The sequence below is a fragment of the Schistocerca serialis genome, chromosome 5, assembly GCF_023864345.2.
Source record: "Schistocerca serialis cubense isolate TAMUIC-IGC-003099 chromosome 5, iqSchSeri2.2, whole genome shotgun sequence".
Lineage (NCBI taxonomy): Eukaryota > Metazoa > Arthropoda > Insecta > Orthoptera > Acrididae > Schistocerca > Schistocerca serialis.
Genome location: NC_064642.1, coordinates 298,645,411 through 298,657,553, shown reverse-complemented (window position 1 = coordinate 298,657,553; position 12,143 = coordinate 298,645,411). Strand labels below are relative to the sequence as shown.

The window sequence follows — 12,143 nt, the reverse complement described above, 5'->3', positions numbered from 1 at the left end:
GTGAAGCGTTCAAATGAAGTAGTTCGTTCATGAAGTACGGAAGCCTGGCGAAGCTGCCCAATTCGCCGCTCAGCTGCGGCTACGCTCGCTTCGCCTCGCTCGTACAATAAAGCTTCGTAATACTTCATAATTTTACCAACAGATGGCCGAACTATGCAGTAACGTGCACGCAACGTTTTACGCCCTTACAGCGTCTGAGTTAAATAGAGTATGGTCGAAGGGGACAAAGGAAAGATAAACAGAGAAGCCTGTCACATATAAAGAAGGTATTACATTTAATCTTGCTCGACATTTTCTCACGAAGCGCCCAAATGAAACATTATTTGTTGTATTCGTGGACTGAAAACTAGGGCTACCAACGAAATGCAGTCCAATTTTATGATCCTTTAAAAATTTAATCCAATATGGAATGAGTATGTTTCCCACTGTCACAAAGTCTATATACCCACGTTAAGTAATGATTGAGAAGTTTTCCTGTAGATTTTATTTTTGTTGAGAATAACAACCTACCAGATTCAAAACGTAAACTGTCACCTGTAGTCATTAGTACGATTTCAGGTAAAATCCCTCTTTCAGTGTTATTAACAAACCTTTTATTTTCATGTTGGCTGTGCGTGCTCACACAGCCAGCCTCTTCGTTTGTATCTTTTAATATTCATTTGTCTGCAAGCGCTGCCAACGGTAGGCTACCCGTAGACGCGAAGAATAACTGAACTGCACAAATAGTCACGGATAATGATGTCAGCACTGCAGGAAGCAGCTCCCCAACCCTTCCTAAACCTGTCGTTCCCCACGAACACCGCGCGATTCGCCGACAGGCAGTAGAGGGAGGACTAAAGGGAAAGGAGGATGAGTGACGTAGCGTCGATGTAGTTGGAGAGGGAGAAGGGAAGAGAGTGAGTGAACTAGAAAAAAAGTGTGGAATGTGCTATCTGTGAAGAGTTTGAAGTACCAGTTCATTGTAATTGAGTGGTTAGTTCACACTTCAATGGAGTGAAGCGTTCATTTGAACGACTCATTCACGAGCTCCCCATCACTAATTCCGAGAACTTTTCAAACCACCCTCAAATATGATTTCAGGATTACGATGCTGGAGGAAGGCTGAACTGTTACCTAAAGTAAAGGGAAACAAACCAGCCATGAATGTGTACGCCGTGGATAAAATCGCTGAGAGCACAGGCCAAAAAGTAGTTTGTTTACCGCCCTGCAACTGCGTTCTAAATCCGAAAGAATTGGCAAGGGCCAAAATAAAACAATTTCAGCGAGAACAATGTCACTGGTGACATATTTATGGAATGATTGCAGAAACTTGTGAATGCTGCTTTCCTCCAATGGAGTGGCAAGGTTACTGCACGAAAGTACAGCAGTAAAACAATGGACACGAAATGGAATAATGGAAATGGCAATCGAATAAGTTATCATCAATACCGTACGCCATAAAGCAATGATCATAACGATGTTGAATCTAATGATGATGATAATTATCTTGACTCAAACACAAATGCCACTGATCTTCAGTGAACATCATTTTAAGAAGTCCTTCAGGCACAGTTAATTACACTTTGTAAAGATTACTGCTGTGCTGTGTTGAATAATGCAATATGCAGACAGATTCCAAAAATCAGTCTTTGACTTTCGATACATAGCGTCATAAGTTGTGCATTCATCTACTTTCATTTTTCATTATTTTCGATGGATGAATAATATGCTAGCTGTAAATAAAACTCTTGAGCAAGAATATGTCAACAAATTAGGTGATTTCCGATCCGACGGAAGTGTCACCTAAGCGAGCAATATTTCCGCGAGTGCCGCCTCCGATTTCCTGTTAAGAAAAAAACACAGGTTATGGTGCCAGCAATGCTACAAGCAGCCGACGCTGTCTTCCCCTGACAGCTTTTCTCCTCTTGGTAGCCGTAATGCGGGGGAACGGCCGTTCCTGACAGCCACCCCACTAATCGTCAACTTATCGCCAACAAACAATAGGTTAAGATTCCAGATATCACACGCTGCAGCCATTCTCTCTGGTGGCCCCTCGTTTCCGAGTAATTGACAAAGAAGATCGGAATTTTGTGTGGTTGGCACAATCACTAAAAAAAATCATGATTTGTGATGTGGCTACGTGGTGTAATAGAGAGGATTACAGCGTCCCAAGCAGAAGGTTGTGGGTTTGAATCTCATCAGGTACAACAGCAACTTTTATATTTTTAAATCTTTATTGGGCTTCGATCACCATTTTTATTCAAATAATTGGTTTAAATGTAGTTTTTAATTCCATAAGAGTTGTGGGTTCGTTCTCTTCAGGTACAGAAGCATTTTTAAATCTTTATCGGACTTTGATCATCATTTTTAATCAAATAATTGATTTAACTGTAATTTTTTAATTCCATTCACTTGTCACATAATTTTAATCATTATGTCTGCTTCTTCGTTTGCTGTCCCTTTTTTTCTATAATTCTTCCTCCACTTGAACTCGTCGTTAACAGGTTTTAATTAATTTTATGGATTAATTTCGATTTAATTTCTTTTGTTTTATCACCCTGTTCTTTTCGTCCACATTATTGCGTCAATTTGATCTATTTATCATTTTGCTTTAATTTCGTTTTGCTTCAAAACCTAATACATTATTTTGTCCATAGTGCAGTAGGTGTTTAGGTTATGTTTTAAATGTTCGTATAATGATTACCATGCAAAAAAAAAAAAAAAAAAAAAAAAGAAATACACATTTGGTAACAAGAACACGTTTTTCACACGATTGCACAAATATAAACAGATTATTTCGTCTTTTGTTTTTTAACTGGTAGATCGGAATTTTCAAGCAATTGAATACAATAGTAGATAAATATAATTAAATTCTTATTCACAAAAATTATGATTGGTCAAGAAAGATATAAGGAAAAATGAGAAAGTTCATACCGTGATTAAAATGATGTGACAAAGGAATTAAATTGAGAAATCGCATTTAAATCAATTAACTGAACAAAAACGATGATCAAAGTCATGTCGATAAAGATTTAAAACAAATGTTTCTGCACCTGCCGAGATTCCCAACACACAACCTCCTTCAAGTGAAGCTGTCACCCTACCCATTATATCACGCAATGATACTGCATAACACGATATTTTTAACGTTATTGAGACTCACACAAAATTCCGAATTTTTTTCTGTCAGTTACCCGCAAACGACGCCCCACCAGGGTGAATGACTGCAGTGTGTCATAACTGGGATCTTAACCTACATCACCGTATAAACGATAGAAATGTGGTGGAAATGCATTCAGTGACAAATCCGAAGCGCTCAATTATGCAAGTTTATGTGTGCAATCATGTGAATGCGGCGAAAACTACAAACGTTGTCTGCTGGACGAAAATTATGAAAACAAGTACTCCAAACCGACATTTCAAGTGAGTCACATCCCAATGCAAATCTGTAACTCAACCATCTTTGTGGCGTGCTTATAATTATGTTCAAATGGCTCTGAGCACTATGGGACTTAACTTCTGAGGTCATCAGTCCCCCAGAACTTAGAACTACTTAAACCTAACTAACCTAAGGACATCACACACATCCATGCCCGAGGCAGGATTCGAACCTGCGACCGTAGCGGTCGCTCGGTCCCAGACTGTAGCGCCTAGAACCGCTCGGACACCCCGGCCGGCTATAATTATGTATTACTTATATTTTAGGATAACTAATGCGAAAAAAGCGCAACACATGTTGTAATGAAAGCATGAAATCCGTCTGACGATGAATCGTAATGATTCGAAACCGGTAACGGTATCCTTTGAATAAAGGAACTTAAAATAAATTTGTGGCTGGTTGGTGAGTCAAATCCATCAACCGTGTAAATAGTTTCAAAAAGTCGATCGCACCGCTGGGGACCTCTCCTTGAGACTGCAGTCGGTCGCAGCGTTTGTACGACAGTGTCCGGCAGGTCGGCTGATAACTTGGTGCTGGTGTAAGTGCCGTTAAATCCCTTCTTCCCTAAACCAAGGAGTCGGCGCTGAAGGAAAAGGCGTACGACGCGACGCCCGATCTCCGTTGGCAAGGCGGTAGTACTGGACGCGTCCGCAGAGCGGCGCCAGCTCCGCGAGACCAGTGTGAGACATGTTACTTTCCCGTCGAGACTCACCGGCAACGTATCAGTGCGGATTCGGGCTGTGTACTGAGAAGGCTGTGAGGTAGCAAAGGCAGCAGACCGCGACCAAGGTGAGCAAGCAACGGAGGCTTCGCGCGTTGCGCCCCAATGCGTGCACAAGTCAAGGTTTACGAGTTTGTAAGACCCTCCTTTTTGAACATGGTGAACGTGTTGCACCACGAAGTAATTAGGCTGGCTTCTGGGACCTCTAGAGCCGGCCGGAGTGGCCGTGCGGTTCTAGGCGCTACAGTCTGGAGCAGCGTGACCGCTACGGCCGCAGGTTCGAATCCTGCCTCCTGCATGGATGTGTGTGATGTCCTTAGGTTAGTTAGGTTTAAGTAGTTCTAAGTTCTAGGGGACTGATGACCACAGCAGTTAAGTCCCATAGTGCTCAGAGCCATTTGAACCATTGTTTTGGGACCTCTAGAACCATCCCCATACTGAGCCTATGCGGTGAGGTTGGTGAGACGCCGCTTAAAGATTAGGCGGCGACTTCTCATGGTACGGCAGATCTACACCTTTATGACTATGCAATTCACACTTAAGTGCCTGGAGCCATTTTCACACTATTTCTCTAAAATTCCAAAATCGAGCATCGCGAGGAAAGTGTGTACTTAAATGTTTCCGTGCGAGCTCTGATTTATTTTATTAGTATGATCATTTCTCCCTATGTTAAGTGGGCGTCAACAAAATATTTTCGCATTTATATGAGAAAGGTGCTGGCGGAAATTTCGTGAAAGTATCTCGCCGCAACGAGAAACGGACTGACAGCCTAACTCGCACATCATATCCGTGATAATCTTTCCCTCGTTTCGCGACAACACAAAACGAGCTTCCCTTATTTGAACTTACCGCGCAGTAACACTCCAGAAGAGGCCCGACAGAAGTAGTCAATTTAGTGGATTTGTTGCATCTTCTAAGTTTTCTGCCAATAAGTCTTGGCACGTCTTCTCCACAACACACATGTGATAGTTCTAATTTAACTTACTCGTAATTCTAGGTATTTAATTGCATTAACAGCCTTCAGGTTTGTGATTTATTGTGTACCATAGGTAAAGGATTCATTTTAGTACTCTTGTGGACGACCTCTCACTTTCCATTAGTCAAATGCCTCTTTTCGCACCATACAGATGTGTAAATCATTTTGCAGTTGGGTTTGATCTTCTGTTGCCTTCTGAAGACGATATCGTCTTATACGTCTGTGTACCATATCGTTGCTCGCCCATCAATGGAAAAGTTTCTTGAAAGTAAGCGATAGCAACGAAGCCCCGAGACTTGCGCAAAGGACTGCCTTTCAGAGACGAATGTGGCTTATTTCCAAGTTTTGTATCTAGGTTGGAGAATATCTGCGCCTTGATTCCTAACGAGGTCGGGAATTAGAAATCTGACGGTTTTTAAGAAATTTTTCACTCCATTTTATCACAATAAATTAGATAGGCATCGCGGTTTTAAAACGGTGTACACCGATGTCTAAAGCAAGAGGTTTCTCTTAGCGGTTCAGCCGTCTTCCTCTACTGTACCATCAGGATTAGACTTGCTAGTGAATAAGACATATTTACCGTAGAGATACAGTCTCACAGGAGCTATAGTAGATGTTAAGAAAAATGTTTCTCATCTGCTTCTTTGCTCTGATGGTACTGCAGCGAATGTACTCAGCGGAGAGAATGACGCACTATGTAATGGGTATCTTTCCTCAACAGGAAGGAAAACATGCATAATTCTGCTGTATACCAGGGCACATGGGAATCTAAGGAAACGAGTAAGCAGCCAAGGTGGTCCGCAAGAAACATGAGACAATGTCATTCCTCTGTATGCTGCGACTCCTTTACAGAGAGCCGTACTACTGCGGGAAGAATGCGTGGCCACGAGAGATAATTAACTGCAGTCGGTAATGTTGAATATCCAGCCATGGTGTGTGTATATATCACTCCGGTGCGGTGAAGTAAATTTAACCTGCTTCCAATAAGGGCACTGCCTGATGGATTCAGACTGAGCAGTAAGTGGTGCCTACGACGTACAAATCACTATGCACCACTTAAGTGTGCATTTTATATTGTGATACGAGGACAAACAAATGTAACTGGTGATCTGTCTTCCGTGCCCTCTAAGTGCGGTAAATCTCTCAAAATTGACGAGTGTCCAGCTAGCCTTTTAGACTGGAAATTGTTTTGCAGGGTTGCTGGCTCACCCTTTTTATTACAGTGCTCAGCCAGCCACAGCTGCTGCTGTAAAATTTTCATTATTTCCACAAAATTTATCAAGTTTTAGAGCTGACTGGATATCATTTTCGCTCGCGCGTGGACGCATGTCTGGGAAGGGCAGGGGTTACTGGCGAGCACAATTCTTGTAACATTTTTGTCTAATTACTGCTGTAGTTCTATTACATGTTAGTTTTGTCCCCACAGTTCTCAGACTTCATTAGCGGTGCTTATCTCGCTGACGTGCTTCTATACCAAAACAATAATATACAGGAAGTAATAGCCATACGTGAATTGCTTCAATCGCCCTAACGCGTATTCCACAATGTCACCCGAAGTGTAGCTTAGCTTGTTACGTACGTGAATTTTCTTTTTTGAGATCCTATTAGGCTTAACTTAATGTCAAGTATGATTTACTTTCGAAGGAGCTAATTAAAACTATCATCTGCACTGCCATTCATTCGCTTGGTCTACCTAGCAAAAGAGAAAACAAACATTAGCTCTTACCACAGATATACAAAATAGCCAGAAAGTTTGAAAAGCTTGTAAGGGAATTGTAAAGAAGTAAAGAAAAACAGCTTGTGCCGTTCGAGTTAATTAGAACTTAAGTTAGCCAGTCAGGCAGTTGTGCCTGCAAACTGAAGCGGCCCATCAGATAGGACTACCGTCAGTTATTCATAGTGTAGGCGGCAGCGCACGAGACTGCTCAGCCTTTGGCTTGGGTTCATACATTGGCAGAGGAAACGCTGAATTTGCAGTGGGATTCATGATTATAGAAACAGCGAAACTAATTCTTCCCCTTCGATTCTTATCACTTTCAACAGATTATTAACAACAAAACAGCTATTTTAGTTGTTCGATAGTAATATTTTTCCATGTTCAACACTGATATATTCATTCAGTAATAGCCAATCAGGGCAGTTTGGTTCTCGAATTTTTGAGCTTAGGGTATGAATTGCTGTCAACCAGCGCCCGTAGAAGTTACACGACGTCTTCTTTTTTTAGTAGTCTGCACCACCGAAAGTAGTATAGTGACTAACACTCAACAATGGATTCATTGCGTATGACCAAATTTTCCTCTGGTCATTGTAACTTTTTCTACATTTTCCCTAACTTAATGTGAATGCTAAGATGCTCCCATTTATCAGAACAAGCCGGATAATTTTAACATCCTCAAAAGAGCCAGGATTGTCTGTATGGGTGTACGTCGAGGGAGCATTAAATCCTAAGAAACTCTTCGTTACGTCTTTGATTTTTCCACAGTTGATATTCGTGTCGGAACTCTAAAACTGCACTAATTGTCCTTAATTGTTACGTATTTTGTGTTTAAAGTACTGTAATGCGATAACTGAAACATCCTAGCAACTAGTTGCTATAGTTTGCACTAAGAACTAGTATCTATGTTGATCAGCACTTACTGTCCTACTACCGGTAGTATACGAATGGGCCTTGCTTTTTGAGCATCAGTTCGAAGGTCGGCATTGCAAAGAACTAAATACACGATATTTCAAACCAATTCGTACATTTACCCTCACTTTGTACTGTCAGAAACAAAGGCAACAAGCTCTCTTTACTTCGCGTATGCAATCTTCTTTGGATTGCGATGGCCCACATAAGTCACAGTATCAGCTTAAGCAAATAGCGAACGTTACCCAATACTGAAGATCGTTCCTATGTAGCCATGTCCGTTGCCACAAAGAAAGGTTCACGTATGCTTACCACCCATAATTAAATATCCACAATTTGCCAGAATGCCTTAACGTAGTTTTCTGATTTGTGAAATATTGTGAATAAGGCAACTGATACACGATAGTTGTCCGATTTGGCAAAAAGGGAATTCAATTAGACCTGTAACATCCCGTCGATCTCCTAAATTACGAGAAAATCATGCTAACAATAAAAACACGGATGACAAATGTGTTGCTGTAGTTCCCGATTAATAAAATACCTCAGTGCCTGCAGATTTCACACGCGACGCACAAGCGGGGAAGGAGCTGTGGAGAGTTGGGTAAACACTCAGAGCGCAACGAATCTGACCCGTCATAGCACGATTCTAGGAAAAGAGCCAGATAAAACTGGACTGTGCATTTTGATTCACAATGAAACGCGATAGTTCAGATACGAGAAAAAAGATAGTATTTCCTCATCCCAGAATAAACGGTTAGTCAGTGAAATCAGTGACAGATGCCCAACACCCGGCCTATGTCTATCGATTATACTACAGATTATTATTCAATCCAAGCAGTAGAGCGCCGAATGTCAAGCGAGGATAACCTCAGATCAGTGACCATCTTACGAAGAACTCTGCACTTCTAGATTAGAAGACTACGGGAGCAATGTGTTTGTAAGACAAGTGGTACCTCCCTTTATTAAATAGCTCCATAAAACGTCAATGCACGAGTCGTTTTCAGATTTAGTTGGACATAAAATTTCAGTGATAGTTAGCTTCACGAGTTAGAATTACCGAGTACAATATTGTCTGCTGGTTAAGGATGACAGCGACTGTGAAGTTGACCATACTGGTCGGTGTGATTCTACCTACGTGTTGACCGCCCCGCTCCAAACACTTACAAGGGGAGGCCGCCAATTGTGAAATTCAGATTCGATTCATACTGCGCATAATAAAAGCTCATGGCCAGAGTTGTAATGTGGCAAAGCACCAAGATGCACTTCTCAGCCGTTGTCGAGAAAACCGAGTTAAAAGAAACCGTTGCGGTGAAATACTCTCTACGATTAATAGTTTTCTACAGCGTCGTGGCGCAGCGGTAAGCGCTTGGGTTTGTAATCCGAAGGTCGCCGGATCGAATCTCGCGCCATGTAACCTTTTTTTTGGATTTGTTTTTTGTAATTCAAATGTATATATATATAATTTGAATTACAAAAAACTAATAATGAAAAAAAGTTGCATGGTGCGGGATTCGATCCGGCGACCCTCGGATTACGAACCCAAGCGCTTACCTCTGCGCTTCGACGCTGTAGGAAATTATTAATCGTAGAAAGTATTTCACCGCAACGGTTTCTTTTAACTGTCGATTTTCTCGACAACGGCTGAGAAGTGCATCTTGGTGCTTTGCCACATTACACCTCTGGCCACGAGCTTTTATTATGCGCAGTATGAATCGAATCTGAATTTCACAATTGGCGGCCTCCCCTTGTTAGTGTTAAGTTCAGAATAGACTTAGTGATAACAAAAGCAATTATCTATCCAGAGACTTGCTTGCACTTGCCAGTGTATTTCTAAATACGGTCAGAATGTGGGCACACGTTCTTAATTTACTCAGATGTCAGCGTTAACTAGTTCGACGACGAGTCCGAGACGCTAAATAGCTCGGCACTTTTGACATTCACCAAAGTTTGCCAAAGATGAAACATTGTTCCAGGAAAAAGACTGAGGCTCGAAATCTGTAATTTCAACTCTTGTAAGCTTCCACTCAGATTATACACATTGTGTTGCAATTGTAATTCGAGGCAGTCACAGGTAGACACGGGTAGTTTAAAATCTGTGACAGAGTACCCCAGCGCCTGGCCCATGTCTATCCATTATACAGCTTGATTATTATTCATTTCTGTCCAAATAGGAGGGTGCGCTGCAAAGTAATGCCTCTGAAATCTTTGTGAAAACTCTTAGAGCTTTTAAATAAAACACGATTAGCATTCGGTATCTTTATTCTTGTCTAAATATTTATTTCTCAACCTAGTCATTCTGCCGTAGAATACATTCTCTAAACGAGGCACCAGTTTCTTGACACAGTCACTATAGAGTGTTTGATTTTGATGGAGCCACAACCCCACCTCTGTTTGCGCCGTTTCATCACTATCGAAGCGAAGGCCTCGAAGGAGATAGTTTCGGAAACATGAAAATTTGATGGGACCAAGTCGGGACTGTATAGAGGGTGATCAATGAGGAACCCAATGCGCCGGACTGTTGCAGATGTCGCAGCGCTCGTGTTGTCTGGCATTGTCGTGCTGAAGTAGAGAGCTCTATGCGTGGAAGGACTACTGGAATTCGAAACTAAATTACAGCACGCTGTTTCTCGCGCACAGATGCGTTGCACGCTACAATTCGGAGCCGTCTAGTGGCAGTGGGCTAAAATTACGGAAATATGTAGATATGAAGAATAGAGATGTAAAATGTTAATTTTTTATTTAAAAAGGTGTGTTTCCACATAAATTCGTAGGCATTACTCTTCAGCACGCCCTCGTGGATAACAGAATCCACAGGCTTTATAGGCAAACTGTATCCCCACCCCCCCGTGATTAGTCTGGATAATTTGCTCTCCACTTTAAGAATGAATTTTTCACGCTTCTCGGTGCTTATGACGCCAGATCTTCTGAAATGTTTCTTATAATTTTGCAAATATATTCAATGGTATATGTGGATACTGCTGCAAACTGTGTTACAAACAGTTATTAGTAAAGAAGTGATCAATTAAAAAGTAATTCCCGAGGCGGCTATTTTGCTGGAAGAACAGTGAAAACGCAGTAAGCGATGAACTTCGTTTTACGTGAGGTAGGGGCAGCGAGAAACACTGTATACATCTTGAGGCAGAGTAACTCATTGCTGGCGGACTATATTCACCCAGTATCTGGAGTGACTTGTAAAAACAAAAAACTTATACACAATTTCAAACCTTTAAGAAACTCTGTCGCTGATACACCTCCGCTGCCCTCCCCACAATGATAAAATGAAAGTTAGTCGCTTAACTTGGACCGAGTTAGCTGTTAAGTAATAGATGACTCAGATGAACAAAATAGGTGAATATACAGTGTATTAGGCAAGTTTAAATGCGAACATTTTTAGGTTAGGCTTTACCGTGACTGTTACTGACATTAAAGGAAACAAGTTTACTGTTACCAGTCACCGTTTTATTTTTTCCACGACGCATTTCAAAGGTTTAATCCTCCATCATCGGGTGGATTTACATTAGTTAGTATTACATATGTGTGTGTGTGTGTGTGTGTGTGTGTGTGTGTGTGTGTGTGTTTTGTTTACAAATGTGGCAGTATACATGTGATGTGTTACGACAGCAAAAGGAATCTGTGACCACTGGAGGCAGTGCCACAAGTTCCTCCAAAATCGTCACACACACACACACACACACACACACACACACACACACACACACACACACACACACACACACGCGTAATACTAACTAATGTAAATCCACCCGATGATAGAGGTTAAAACTTCGAAATGCGTCGTGGAAAAAATAAAACGGTGACTGCTAACAGTAAACTTAAAGTTAGCGCTCATCACTATTGCTACAATAAAATTTTCGCTTTGATTAGTGATTCTGGCGTTCTTAACATGAAAACCACGAAATTTGAGATGAAGCGTCGTATGACAATGTTTATCAAACATGCACGCTAATAAATTTTAACCAATTCATGCCACAAAAACTAAATCTGTCTGGGTTTAGGTCAGTGCGAAACCCAGGAAAGCATTCATTTTCCATAATGTTTGAGACAGCCAAATGTTCAGCTACCCAGCAGTTGCCAGAGCCATAGTACTCTCACACAGTGATCAGCCATATAATGATCCAATTGTATAAAGGAGAGGCTTAGCGTAATCACAGCGAATCACTTCTAGAAGTGAGTAAATTCTGTAATGAATAGAAACTGCGCGCTCCAGATTCCATGGGAGAGGGGGAGGGGAAGGAGGTCGGGGTAGGCAAGTAGTGCACCCTCCCTTTGCGGAAGCTTATGCCCTTGAACCACTTCAAACTCGGACACGATTATTTTAATAACCCCTTCTTACTTACTCTTTCTGTGTGTTACTAGTCATTATTCTGCCCCATTACGTTTC

At 41.5% G+C, this 12,143-nt stretch overlaps 1 protein-coding gene across 1 annotated transcript in view; it reads left to right on the top strand.

The window, feature by feature from the left end:
* The first annotated feature begins 4,069 nt into the window (after positions 1 to 4,069).
* Positions 4,070 to 12,143, top strand: part of LOC126481659 (UDP-glucosyltransferase 2-like) — a 148,980-nt gene continuing 140,906 nt past the window's right edge. Inside the window, exon 1 of the mRNA XM_050105584.1 lies at positions 4,070 to 4,207. The gene's annotated coding sequence lies outside the window, so the exon portion shown is untranslated. The remainder of the gene's footprint in view (positions 4,208 to 12,143) is intronic.